Source organism: Chiloscyllium plagiosum, unplaced genomic scaffold, assembly GCF_037043375.1.
Source record: "Chiloscyllium plagiosum isolate Xiang-an unplaced genomic scaffold, Cpla_swu_hap1 HiC_scaffold_27, whole genome shotgun sequence".
In the NCBI taxonomy this organism is placed as follows: domain Eukaryota; kingdom Metazoa; phylum Chordata; class Chondrichthyes; order Orectolobiformes; family Hemiscylliidae; genus Chiloscyllium; species Chiloscyllium plagiosum.
The window spans coordinates 83,395,734-83,409,731 of record NW_028270165.1 but is presented as its reverse complement, the minus strand read 5'-3'; the positions used below and the strand labels follow the sequence as shown (position 1 = coordinate 83,409,731).

General features: G+C 48.0%; 1 protein-coding gene and 1 pseudogene across 2 annotated transcripts in view; one reads left to right on the top strand and one right to left on the bottom strand.

The window, feature by feature from the left end:
• The window catches only part of LOC148144759 (uncharacterized), a 37,358-nt pseudogene extending 26,138 nt beyond the window's left edge, over positions 1–11,220 (top strand). Inside the window, exon 4 of the transcript XR_015751602.1 lies at positions 8,982–11,220. The product of XR_015751602.1 is annotated as an uncharacterized LOC148144759 (transcript). The remainder of the gene's footprint in view (positions 1–8,981) is intronic.
• Positions 1–13,998, bottom strand: part of LOC148144758 (uncharacterized) — a gene marked incomplete at its 3' end in the record, with an annotated part of 211,087 nt that overhangs the window by 69,341 nt on the left and 127,748 nt on the right. The gene's annotated exons all lie outside the window — the stretch shown is intronic.

The window sequence follows — 13,998 nt, the reverse complement described above, 5'->3', positions numbered from 1 at the left end:
TTTGCTTCCTCAGTGCCTGCCTCCGTAAGCAACTCATCCTACACGGATTCCGGACCACCTTTAAACCAGCAGAGTTCAGATCCGAACAGGCCACTCCACCCTCCTGTCTGACCTATCACCTTCATTCCCACCCCCATTCACCCATTGTACTCTTTGCTACCTTCCCCCACCCTCCTCCCTGACCTCCCCTCCAAACCCACCCCCATTCACCTATTGTACTCTATGCTACTTTCTCCTCACCCTCCTCTCATTTATCTCTCCACCCTGCAGGCTCTATTCCTGATGAAGGGCTTTTGCCCGAAACGTTGATTTTCCTGCTCCTCGGATGCTGCCTGAACTGCTGTGCTTTTCCAGCACCACTCTAATCTAAAGTGGATTGGCCATGTTAAATTACCCATAGTGCCCAGGGATGTGCAGGTTGTGGTGGATTGGCTATGCTAAATTACCCATAGTGCTGTGAGAAACGAACCCCACTTAATCAATAATTTTCAGTCCGAGTCAAAGAGTTCTGAAGCAGCACATTTATTCGAACATCTTGCAAGATGGGTGGCTGTATGAAGAGAGACACACCCGACAGTAAAATAAAGAGTTTTTTATACTTTTCTGAGGGGTCTCTCGACATCCCTACACTGAGCAATAAACCTATCATAAGTGTCTATTTCATTCTATCCCTTTATTTGGTTATTACTTGCGCCCGTTATTCCTTTATTTGGTAATTCCTGCACCCAAGCCTGAGCCTATCATACTTATTAATTACCTCGCTTGTTTTTCTTTAAATCTGCCTTATTTGGCTGTCCTTGTTCGTTACAGCCTTCCAGTTATATTGTCCAGTTCCTCTTATCTTATCTAACCGTCTGACTTCTGAGATCATCCTTTACTATCTTGATAGTCCAAAACGCGGACCTACAAACTATGAACTTATTGCGAAATGCCCCTGCTGCCCTTTTTTTGTGGTCAGCAACAAGTAATTTCTTATCTTAAAACTATTTCTTAAAAGACCCTTTATATTCTTTAAAATCAACGTACAACTGACAACCTGAAATTTATCTCTCTCAATCCCCTCCCCCTCTCACTCTCACTCTCACTCTAATTTATCTCACCACCCTACTGGCAATCTGCCTCTATTCCTGATGAAGGACTTTTGTGCGAAACGTCGATTTTCCTGCTCCTCGGATGCTGCCTGAACTGCTGTGCTTTTCCAGTACCACTTTAATCTAAAAGTGGATTGGCTATGTTATATTACCCATAGTGCCCAGGGATGTGCAGGTTAGGATGGATTGGCCATGCTAAATTACCCATAGTGCCCAGGGATGTGCAGGGTAGGGTGGATTGGTCATGCTAAATTACCCATAGTGCCCAGGGATGTGCAGGTTAGGGTGGATTGGTTATGCTAAATTACCCATAGTGCCCAGGGATGTGCAGGTTAGGGTGGATTGGCCATGCTAAATTACCTATAGTGCCCAGGGATGTGCAGGTTAGGGTGGATTGGCCATGCTAAATTACCCATAGTGCCCAGGGATATGCAGGTTAGAGTGGATTGGCCATGCTAAATTACCCATAGTGCCCAGGGATGTGCAGGTTAGAGTGGATTGGCCATGCTAAATTACCCATAGTGCCCAGGGATGTGCATGTTAGGGTGGATTGGTTATGCTAAATTACCCATAGTGCCCAGGGATGTGCAGGTTAGGGTGGATTGGCCATGCTAAATTACCTATAGTGCCCAGGGATGTGCAGGTTAGAGTGGATTGGCCATGTTAAATTATCCATAGTGCCCAGGGATGTGCATGTTAGGGTGGATTGGTCATGCTAAATTATCCATAGTGCCCAGGGATGTGCAGGTTAGGGTGGATTGGCCGTGCTAAATTACCCATAGTGCTCTGGGATATGCAGGTTAGGGTGGATTGGCCACGCCAAATTCTGCAGGTAAGGTGCATGATTCAGGGTTAAATGTAGGGGATTCGGTGTGGGTGGGTGACCCTTGGGAGGTTCGGTGAGGCCGAGTGGCCTGCTTCCACACTGTGGGAATTCTCTGAAGGAAGGGGTTTTTTTGGAAAGTGTTTTCTCGTTCTCGTCTGCTGCAGGCGTAGCCCCGATGTGGGTCATGCCCGGCCCCCTAAACCGTCACTTTTCCTCGACCCGCCCCTAGTTCCTTTGTGACGTCACAACGCCGAAGTGGCCCTGTCAGTTTCAAAGTGAATGTCCCGCCCTCTGGGCAACTCTTCATCCTGGGAGGGAGACAGAGATGGGAGGAGGGGAAATTGGTCACTTGTAGCAACTGGAGTGAATGCAGGGAGGGAGCAGCCTCCGCAAACTCAGGTATGTGTCTTAGTTACTCGGGTGAGGAGGGACGGAAGGATAGAGATTGGGAAGGGGGAATGGGAAGGGCTGGATATCTTTTCTGTTTTGATGTTTAAAATGCATCCGATTCCCACCAGTAACTGCAACAGGTACAAGTACAGCACATGCAATATTCCTCATTGCAGCTTTAAGCCGGTTTTGCATCCTCTGTTCTTCCTCCACTTTGGCTCCAGCACATTCAGCTTCTTTCCCTCAGTCACATTCCTCCCCCCCCATGTTCCAAGCTGACCCTCAAAAGATCGGTTTGTCCCTCCATTCTTTCCCGGTGGCGCCCATTACTCTTGTCTATTTCTTGCCTTATCCGGCCTTGTGCGTGAACAAAGTGTTTGGCGTATATCCTCTTTCACTGCCAGCTGCTTCCTTGTTTGCGAAAGCAACGTTTCCTCCCATTTTTCGCCGACACTGAGCCTTCTGACCTCCTTGATTGTGTTTTTTTTTGTTTTTGCAGAAGCAGGAAACAGATGCTTATAACCGTTTGTACGAGCATATCTAGCTTAACCCTACACCCCCTCCCCTCAAAGCACCTTATCTGTTTGTCTGTAACATCCACCATTGTTTGCAGGCACATTTCATGTATGCACACTTTAGCTAATACAAAAGCAATTATGTATTTCCTTCACATAGTTTTCATTCTTGTTAACTCCACTCTTGGCTGAAACAATTATACCCTGGCGTTAGTTCATTTATCTTGCAGAAGCAATTATGGTTGCAGAAGTAACACTGCTTTACCTATATCCCACAGGGGTGACCCTACAACCTTGTATAAAATAATGTGGGGCATGGCGAGGGTAAATAGACAAGATCTTTGATCTGGGATTGCTCATAGGTTTAGGGTGAGATTTAAAAGAAACCTAAGGGGCAACTCCTATATACAAAGGGTGGTGTGTGTAAAGAATGAGCTGCCAGAGGAAGTGGTGGCTGCTGGTACAATTACAACCTTTAAAAGGTATCTGGATGGGTATATGTTGGGAAGCATTTAGAGGGATATGGGCCAAGTGCTGGCAAATGGGGCTAGATTGATTTAGGATATCTGGTCAGCATGGACTGAAGGGATTGTTTCTGTGCTGTACATCTGTGATTCTGGCTTGCCACAAATGTTTGTCACGCCTGTATGTTCAGTTTCTCCCTGGTGTTGGTGTTAATGCCTTGGTGTCTTATTTTGCTCCCCACATCCTGGAGACATTAACCGTTTCCTATCTGGTTGTTCTGATCTGGACTGCTGTCCGGATCTTCAGATTTCTGGGATTGGTCAATAAACACACCTGGAAATGACTCTTTGTCAATCACACAAGCAATAGTTTATTCTTTGATTCGTCTGGGTCTGTAGATTCTGATCAGCCCAGAAGGATTAGATTAGATTCCCAACAGTGTGGAAACAGGCCCTTCGGCCCAACCAGTCCACACCGACCCTTTGAAGAGTAGCTCACCCAGACACACCTCCCTCTAACTAATGTACCTAACATTATGGGCAGTTTAGCATGGCCAATTCACCAAACTGTACATCTTTGGATTGTGGGAGGAAACCAGAGCACCTGGAGGAAACCCATGCAGACATGGGGAGAATGTGCAAACTCCACAAGCCAGCCCCCCGAGGCTGGAATCGAACCTGGGACCCTGGTGCAGTGAGGCAGCAGTGCTAACCACTGGGCTACCGATGAGTACTCCTAGAGTGCCAGAAGAATCTGCCGACTTTTGCAGAGTTTGGATAGAACTTATGTACATTGTTTAGAGTCAGACATTGAGCATGATCACATAGTAACAACCAATCAGATCCTGCAAGGTCCTCGTGCAGTTTTGACTTAGCCGAGGGCGGCACGGCAGCTCAATGGTTAGCACTGCTGCCTCACAGCATCAGGGTCCCAGGTTCGATTCCAGCCTTGGGTGACCGTCTGTGTGGAGTTTGCACATTCTCCCTGTGTCTGCGTGGGTTTCCTCCGGGTGCTCCGGTTTCCTCCCAGAGTCACAAAGATGTGCAGGTCAGGTGGATTGGCCATGCTAAATTGCCCATTGTGTTAGGTACATTAGTCAGAGGGAAAATGGTTCTGGCTGGGTTACTCTTCGGAGGGTCAGTGTGGACTGGTTGGGCCGAAGGGCCTATTTCCAAACTGTAGGGAATATAATCTAATCTATCATAATTTCTTGTAGACAACTTGTTCTTGGAATCGTATTTGTCCTGTCTGGTGGTTAGGATTAAACCGTTACTTCTGCGATTGATGGTTAGGTTCACATTTGTTACTTCTGCATTTGCAGTTTTTTTCACTGGATTTATATCAGTCTGTGGTTTCTTGTTTGTTCTGAGTCGTGAGTATCTGCCTGACTCAGTCCCACCGAGTTAGCCAAGCAGAAGCCATTTTGTCCTACCTCCCATGTTAAAGTGGAGATTTGAGGTGGCCCAGGGAATCCTTTTGAGAATTCAGACCTGTAAAGCCTCTCTCTTGGTTTGTCCTGGAGATCATACTCTTTGGAAACCTGGAATAAAAACCTTTCATCATAAAGTCCCAAAATGCAATTCAATTCAATCCATAGTAGATAAGCACTAAGAGTTAATTCTCTACGGGATTCAACAGCCTCAGCAATAAAATGGTCTCTCTCTCTCTCGTGTCCTTTTGAACTCTCAAGACAGCAAAGATTTATTTTGTGAATGCCCTGCTTGCAAGGGGTAGGAAGAATGCATTATAATGGACAAGATCCAACCATTAATTACAAAGTTATGGATAGTACTGAGTCTTGTTTCAGGGTCAGATTCAAAGACTATCATTCATTTCACAAGGGAACGGCTGTGAATGTTATCACTTGGTGTCCTGTTCACACAGATTCACTGATGCTGAGGCAAATGTTCTTAATTGCCTTACAGCATCCTGTTATCACTTGGTGAGCCCAGGTGTCCCTATCTTTAAGTTCTCTCCTCTTTCTGAACCTTCCTGCCTGTTTATTTTCTAGTGCAGTAAATGTATTCAATAATTCAGCATTACATTTTAGTCTGAATGTTTAAAGACAAGTTTTAAGGCTATAGACTTTATCACCCAGATGCCCACACCCTCATTCCTCCCTCTGATTGCACCGCGATCACTGAAAGAGAAGGCTAGTCCAAACGAATGCCCTTCAAGGTGGTTCAACGATCAACATCCTGCAGAGCGGCACCTCATCTGGTCATATTTATCATCGCCATCGACACGTGTGGATGAGCCATCGGATCACAAAAGGAACAAGTTCTGGGGCAAATCTATATCACTAAGGGACCTCATAAGCCTAGCAATTAAACACCTAATAATACCAATACCGACAAACAGACATAGCTAAATTGATAAGCCAATTGTACCATCAGCCCGATCTGCAGTTTCCCCAACTGGTCCCTTCAGTCATTCTGTATCTCTTCTTGTATCTTAGTTAATATTGCCAGTGAGATTGGGAATGCCCATAGTGCATTTATCTTGGACAATGGTGCAGACCTCACCCTCACGGTCAAGTATATAGTCTAAGGCATACCGATTCTGCACAGAGTAAAGACACAGGTCTGAGAATCCCGGTTTACTCTGTTCCAGAGCCTCTTTAGTCTTATTTCCTTGAATGGTCAGGCCGCAAAAGAGGGAATTGCGGTTCTGTTGACTTGTCACCCCTGCTGATCCTTCCAACCTCAGGCGACTCTGGATTCCCCAGCCTATCGGGTGTCCTGTATTGTCACCCAGTCCCTTGGGATCCTTCCAATTGGAGCAAGGTTGGCTGAGAGCGACCGCTGCATCCTCCTCAGATGGAAGTTCCATCGACTTGTCCACTGGCCAGGACAAGGTACTGTTGTGGGAACAAGGGCTCCGATACTGACCGTATGAGGGTTATCTTTGCCATCCAGGATGAGGAAATTGGTAGCTTTACCTTAGCTGAAGAAATAATAGTCTGGTTTGGTGTATATTAGGGAGAGTTTGCCAAAATAGGTTCCTGAAATGTTACAGCAGGGGGTCTGCACAGGTCTACAGGAGTAAAGGGTCGAGGTTTTGCAAGAGGAGTCGCTTGAGCGCTGTAAAAAAAATGGGCCAAGTGACTCAAGCACTTGCACTGTATGGGAGACAATGGTCCTCAGAATGCTGTTCCCATTGGGCTCTCCCTCAGCTCTATTGTACATGATCTTGGTGACAGTATCAGATTCTGAAAAGAGAAAAGGCCTATAAATGCGCAAGGGAAGGGTTCCTTTCCAGGTCCATGTGCCGCATAAGGCCTGCTGTACCCCAGCCAGTGTTACACCAGCTGTTTGTATACACAGACTGGAGGTATTGGAAAGTGATATTTCTCTTCGCAGGGTCGGCAGTAGGAAGTCTGACGAATAGAATGGAATCGGGGACTGGGGACGGGGCAAGTAAGTCATCTCCCAAGAGAGAGGAGTAACATACTACTGCCTCTGGGGTGAAGAGCGTTCTGTGGGCCTGTATAAATAAGTTGTTTGTAGATTGAGGAGTTTCCCTTATCAGGCTTCCCTTTTCTCGAGTCGGCCCGTCTTGCAAAAAGGGATGGTGTACCTCGGCGTCCTTAAAATATTTACCATAATAATGGGGTTGATCATTTTTTATCCTCACTAGGCTTGCGTCTGCAGGTAAAATCAAAAAAACATGGTAACGACATGGTAACTCCCACTGATTTCTACTGTCCAGATGGACCATCTGGTCTTTCTGTTCAAGTATCTGTAATAAGATTAACATTAGAACAACAGCAAGATTCAAAAACCCAACTGGACAGGGTGCACTCCTTTTGTTGAGATTCCAGGATTCTCTCCACCTCTGCCCCCCTTTTGATTAGTGCGGTCAATCAATTTACAATGGTGCAGGTGGACCCAAGCTGAGCGCTCAGCGACTGTGACCGCTGTAGGGGTGGGAAGTAAAACCTGGAAGGGGCCATCCCAATGAGGTTGGAGACCTTTGCCAGTCCAGTTCTTGACGAGCACCAACGAACCAGGCTCTACCCGTGACGAGGCTGAAAGGGAGGGTACATCGCTGTAGGCCTCACGCTCCTGGGAGTGAAAGGCACGCATAACACTAGTTAGAGCTAGAACATAACCAATCATTGCTTTGGTCATGTGGTGGAAGTGGACTGAGAAGGGAGCCGAATCGTTCCAAGGGGTACGGAGGCGGTGACCAGAGAGACACTCAGCTGGAGACAGTCGCGTCTTGCCCGCAGACATGGATTGCATCTGGAATAAGACCACAGGGATTAGCATAACCGGGAGGGGCCAGACACTGCCATTAATTTGGCAAGATTAGTCATGAGTCTGGTTAAAACATTCAACAAGGCCGGTCGCCTGAGGATGATAAGCTCCATGCAGTTGCCGACAAATACAAAGCTGGGATCAGAGTTCTCCGTTAATATTACCTACAAAGTGTGGTCCATTGTCCGAGCTGATGCAGGCAGGTACACTGAAGCGGGGAATTATTTCCTTAAACAAAATCTTCACCACAGTCTCAGCAGTAGCGTTAGGAGGAGGGTAGGCTTCAATCCACTTCGAAAAGACATCAACAATAAGCAAAACATATATTTCTAGCAACTCAACTCATTTCTCCAACTCAATGAAGTCCAGTTGAAGTGTCTCCAAGGGACCCTCCAGCAAGAGAGTTCTCGTAGAGATACTTGAGGTGGGGGATCGCCTACCCACTAACCTGTTTGATCACGTACAACATCCTGATCGGGAAAGCCACTGACTGAGTATCGATGCGATCTGGAATGATCTGAGATTATCCTGATGTCATCTGGTGCACTAGACCAGATGCTTTCAATGTGGAGTCGCTTGAGCGATGGCATGAGCTGCCAGAGGAAGTGGTGGGTGCTGGTACGATGACAAGTTAATAGGCTTCTGGATGGGCATCTGAATATGAAGGGTTCAGATGGGTCGAGGACAAGTGATGGTAAACTGGAGTCATAGAGACGTACAGCACAGAAACAGACCCTTCGGTCCAACTCGTCCTTGCTGACAAGATAGCCAATCCAATTTAGTCCCAGTTGCCAGCACCCGGCCCATATAGGGGCCAAGTGATGGCAAACCTGACTAGATTAATTTAGGATATCTGGGCAGGTTGGGCCAAAGGGTCTGTTTCCGTGCTGTGTGACTCTAATTGTATTCAGTGAAAGCAGAAGTGTGGTTGTGAAGGCTGGACTTTCATAGCATGTTTTGCTCTGACTGGGAGCAGAAGAGTTTGACTGAAGTGTGTCGGTGTTAATGCCTTGATGTCTCATTTTACTCCCACCTTCCCGGGGTCATTAACCATTTTGTGTCTGGTCCTTCCTCAAGAAGCTGCATTGCAGGTTCACCCTGAATTGACACTTTTTTTGTTTCCCAAAATCAGACCTGCTCACTCTCAGCAGGATCCCAGTGTTGTGAAAGATATTAACTTTCAGGTGGAGGTATCCAAAATTCAGAGAGATGTCAGTCTTGATGTTTTTGCTTTTTCTGCCCCTGTAAGATCCTGAATCAGCACCTTAAGGGGAATTAGTTAGAGCTGAGTGAGAACAGAGGAGGAGAGAGAGTGGGATGGTGCTTTCAATTTTGTGGAACAACAAAAGAATATTCCACAGAAAGTAGAATTGCTTGCTCTGAATTTCTACCCTGCACTGATAGTGATGACTTTTGTAATCTCTTTTTGCAGAGTATTTGAAAATCTGAAGACTGAAGTTTCAAAATTAACGGATGAGGGGCTTATGCCTGAAACATTGACTCTCCTGCTCCTCGGATGCTGCCTGACCTGCTGTGCTTTTCCAACGCCACATTTTTCGACTGAACGTCCAGTGTCTGCAGTCCTCACTTTGATGTCAATGTCTGACAGTCACACAATCCATCGGGACCGCAACAAGTTTTGAATGTGATTTCTGTGAGAGGGATCAACGCTTTTTGGTTCCTGTTTGAGGACGTTTTCAGCATCAGTGGGACTGGACAAGAGACCCCACTGTTGCAGCGCACTGTTTGTGGAGCCTGAAAGGGGATTTCACGGCAGGGAGGAGCTCTACACGTGTTTGTGTGCAGCTGAAGCTGTGGCCATGGAGAAACCTGAGGAATCCCGCCCTGTGGAGAAACCATGGAAGTGTGGTGACTGTGGGAAAGGCTTCCGTGTCCCGTCTGCCCTGGAGACCCATCGGCGCAGTCACACCGGGGAGAGGCCATTCCCCTGCACCGACTACGGGAAGGCCTTCAGACATTCCTCCCACCTGTTGGCCCACCAGCAGGACCACACGGGGGAGAGGCCATTCAACTGCCCAGAGTGCGGGAAGGCCTTTACCCAGGCCTCCACCCTGCTGAGGCACCAGCGTGTCCACACGGGGGAAAGGCCCTTCAGCTGCTCCGACTGCAGGAAGGCCTTCAGCAATTCCTCCAACCTGCTGACCCACCAGCATGTCCACACGGGGGAGAGGCCGTTCACCTGCTCTCAGTGCGGGAAGGGCTTCACTTGCTCCTCCAACCTGCAGAGCCACCAACGGGTCCACACGGGCGAGAGGCCCTTCAGCTGCCCCGAGTGCGGGAAGGCCTTCAGCACTTCCTCCAACCTGCTGACCCACCAGCGTGTCCACACGGGGGAGAGGCCGTTCACCTGCTCTCAGTGCGGGAAGGGCTTCACCTGCTCCTCAAACCTGCAGGGCCACCGGCGGGTCCACACGGGCGAGAGGCCCTTCAGCTGCCCCGAGTGTGGGAAGGGCTTCACTTTCTCCTCCAACCTCCAGACCCACCAGCGTGTCCACACGGAGGAGAGGCCGTTCATCTGCTCTCAATGCGGGAAGGGCTTCACTTGCTCCTCCACCCTGCAGAGCCACCAGCATGTCCATACAGGGGAGAGGCCCTTCAGCTGCCCCGAGTGTGGGAAGGGCTTCACCTGCTCCTCCATCCTCCAGACCCACCAGCGGGTCCACACGGGGGAGAGGCCGTTCAGCTGCCCAGAGTGCGGGAAGGCCTTTACCCATGTCTTCTCCCTGATGAGGCACCAGCAGATCCACACAGGGGAGAGGCCCTTCAGCTGCCCAGAGTGCGGGAAGGCCTTTACCCAGGTCTCCACACTGCTGAGGCACCAGCGTGTCCACACGCGGGAGAGGCCCTTCAGCTGCACCGAATGTGGGAAAGCCTTCAGCACTTCCTCCAACCTGCTGACCCACCAGCATGTCCACACGGGGAGAGACCGTTCACCTGCCCTCAGTGCGGGAAGGGCTTCACCTTCTCCTCCAACCTCCAGACCCACCAGCGGGTCCACACCGGGGAGAGGCCCTTCAGCTGCCCCGAGTGTGGGAAGGCCTTTACCCAGGCCTCCACCCTGCTGACCCACCAGCGGGTCCACACCGGGGAGAGGCCGTTCACCTGCTCTCAGTGCGGGAAGGGCTTCATCTACTCCTCCAACCTGCGGAAGCACCAGCGAGTTCACGTGCCATCGCAGGGGGATTGAAGGAGTGACAGCCGAGTGCCAATATCGATTGGACTATCAACCCGGTTCCGGGGACTCCCGAGTTCGAATCCTGCCACGACAGATGGCTGAATTGGTATTCGGTCAGAAATGTGGAGTTCGGAATCTAACGATGAGACCGTTTCAGGGAGGGGGTGGTGCGGGGGAGAAAGCCCCCATCTGATTCACTCTCTCCCTTGTTAGGGAAGGGAACCGCCATTGTGGGAAAGGATTCACTCAGTCGTTCCAGCTGCATCCTTTACCCGGTCTGGCCTACACGTGACCCCAGACCCACAGCAGTCTGGTTGACTCTACACTGCCCCTTCCTGGCAAATGAGCAGGGAGAAACTTACTTGTTGAGAGGGTATGGGTTGAAATTGCTGAGTGAGGCAATACTTCCTCCGGGTTATGGCTTTACCAAGGATCCAATTACAAAGGGACAACTTGGTGCTGGCCAATAGCAAAGACAGTGAGGGGGGTGGGGTTGGGGTGGGGGCGGGGTGGTGGGTGAGTAGGAGGGGAAGTGTGGTGTCGGGGGAGGAGGGGAGGTGTGGTGTGTGCACTTTCACCTTGAGCTGTTCAAAAACTACTTTTTCTCTGCCTTTTTGCTGGGGGGATCTCAAGCTGTAACAAAGTTGGGTTGCAATAAAGGTTACCTGAACTTACCACCGGGCTCAGACTCTCATTGAAAGCTTTGAGCTCCAAGAGGTTTTTGTTTTAAAGCTGCTCATTTCTTTCAGCCTCCTGCACTAAGTTTAGAACATAGAACAAAGAACATAGAACAATCCAACACAGAACAGGCCCTTCGGCCCTCGATGTTGCGTCGACCTGCGAACTATTCTCAGCTCGTTCCCCTACACTATCCCAAAATCATCCATGCACTTATGTAAGGATTGTTTAAATCTCCCTAATGTGGCTGAGTTGACGACCTTAGCAGGTAGGGCATTCCCCTCCCTTACCACTCTCCGTGTAAAGAACTTGTCTCTGACATCTGTCTTAAAGCTGTCACCCCTCAATTTGTAGTTATGCTCCCTCGTACACGCTGACGTGATCATCCTCGGAAAAAGTCTTTCTCTGTCTACCCTATCTAATCCTCTGATCATCTTGTATGTCCCTATCAAATCCCCCCCTTAGCCGCCTTCTTTCCAATGAGAAAAGGCCCAAGTCTCTCAGCCTTTCGTCATAAAACCTTCCCTCCAGACCAGGCAACATCCTGGTAAATCTCCTCTGCTTTTCCAATGCTTCCACATCCTTTCTGTATTTGGGTGACCAGAACTGTACACAATATTCCAAGGGTGGCCGCATCAGCGTTTTGTATAGTTGCAGCATGATATTGCAGTTCCGGAACTCAATCCCTCTACCAATGAAACCTAACACACCGTATGCCTTCTTCACAGCACTATCCACCTGGGTGGCAACTTTCAAGGATCTACGCACATGGACTCCAAGATCCCTCTGCACATCCACACTACCAAGAATCTTTACATTGACCAAGTACTCTGCCATCCTGTTATTCTTCCCAAAGTGCATCACCTCTCATTTAGCTGCATTGAACTCCATTTGCCACCTCTCAGCCCAATTCTGCAGTTTATCCAAATTTCCCCCTGCAACCTGTAACATTCTTCCAAACTGTCCAGGACTCCACCGACTTTAGTGTCGTCTGCAAATTTACTAATCCGTCCACCTATGCCTGTGTCTAAGTCAGTTATAAAAATTACAAACAGCAGTGGTCCTGAAACTAGTAACCGGACTCCAGACTGAATATTTTCCATCAACCACCACTCGCTGCCTTCTTCCAGTTTCTAATCCAAACTGCTAAATCACCCTCAATTTCATGCCTCTGCATTTTCTCCATCAGCCTACCATGTGGAACCTTATCAAAGGTTTTACTGAAGTCCAAGTATACCACACCAACTGCCCTACCCTCATCTACATGCTTGGTCACCTTCTCAAAGAACTCAATGAGGTTTGTGAAACGTGACCTACCCTCGACGAAACCATGTTGACTATCTGAAATCAAATTGTTGCTTACTAGATGATTTTAAATCTTCTCTTATAATCCTTTCCAAAATCTTTTCTACAATAGATGTAAGGCTCACTGGTCTATAATTACCTGGGTCATCTCTGCTGCCCTACTTGAACAAGGGCATAATATTTGCAATCCTCCAGTCCTCGGGTACTAAACCCGTAGATAACGATGACTCCAATATCAAAGCCAAAGGCTCTGCTATCTCCTCCCTAGCTTCCCAGAGAATCCTCGGATAAATCCCATCCAGCCCAGGGGACTTGTCTACTTTCACTCCTTCTCGAATTGATAACACCTGTGTGTAACTAACCTCGATCCTTTCAAGTCTAATATCTCGTACCTCATTCTTTTCCAGAGTGAACACCGATGAGAAATGTTCATTTAGCACCTCTCCGATCTCTACAATCTCCACACTCAACTTCCCACTTCTGTCTTTGGCTCTATTCCTACCCTAATCATCCTTTTATTCCTCACATACCTATAGAAAGCTTTAGGGTTCTCCTTTATTCTATTTGCTAAAGACTGCTCGTGCCCTCTCTTTTCTCTTCTTAACTCTCTCTTTAAATCCTTCCTCGGTGATCTGTAATTCTCTATCGCCTCATCTGTACCATCTTGCCTCATCGACACATAAGCCTCATGGAACAGCATCATAAGACACAGAACGTATATCAAAAGATCAGTGTCATGAAACTGATAGAAAATATTGAACAAACTTAGATAGTCTTCACCTCTTAGAATGGGTGCGGGCTTTGGTTCATTAATATGTAACAATGTTCTTGAGATGACTTAAGGTTTTATGAAAAAAAGACATCTCCGCAGTCAATGCATTAAAGGTGTGAGATTTGAGTCTGTCAGTATTCCAATCTTGAATCAGACTGGTTCTGTTTCCAAAGTCAGAATTTGTAAAATATTACATGCATTGACTGCCTGCAGATTGTGTGCTTTTTGAACAAAATTGAATCTATCTGCAAATATAATTCTGCCAATACAATTTCACCCCAAAGAGTAGTGTGTGTGTGCGTGTGAGAGTGTGCAGAAGTGTGTGTGTGTGTGTGTGATGGAGTATGAGGCTGTGAGTGTGACAGAGTGTTGAGGGGTGTCTGTCTGTCTGAGAGGTAGAGGATGTGTGTGGGAGAGAGAGGCTTAATAAAAGCAAGGGGTTGTACAGTTAATGGTCGGACCATGAGTCGTGTTATAGAACAGACAGACATGGGCGGG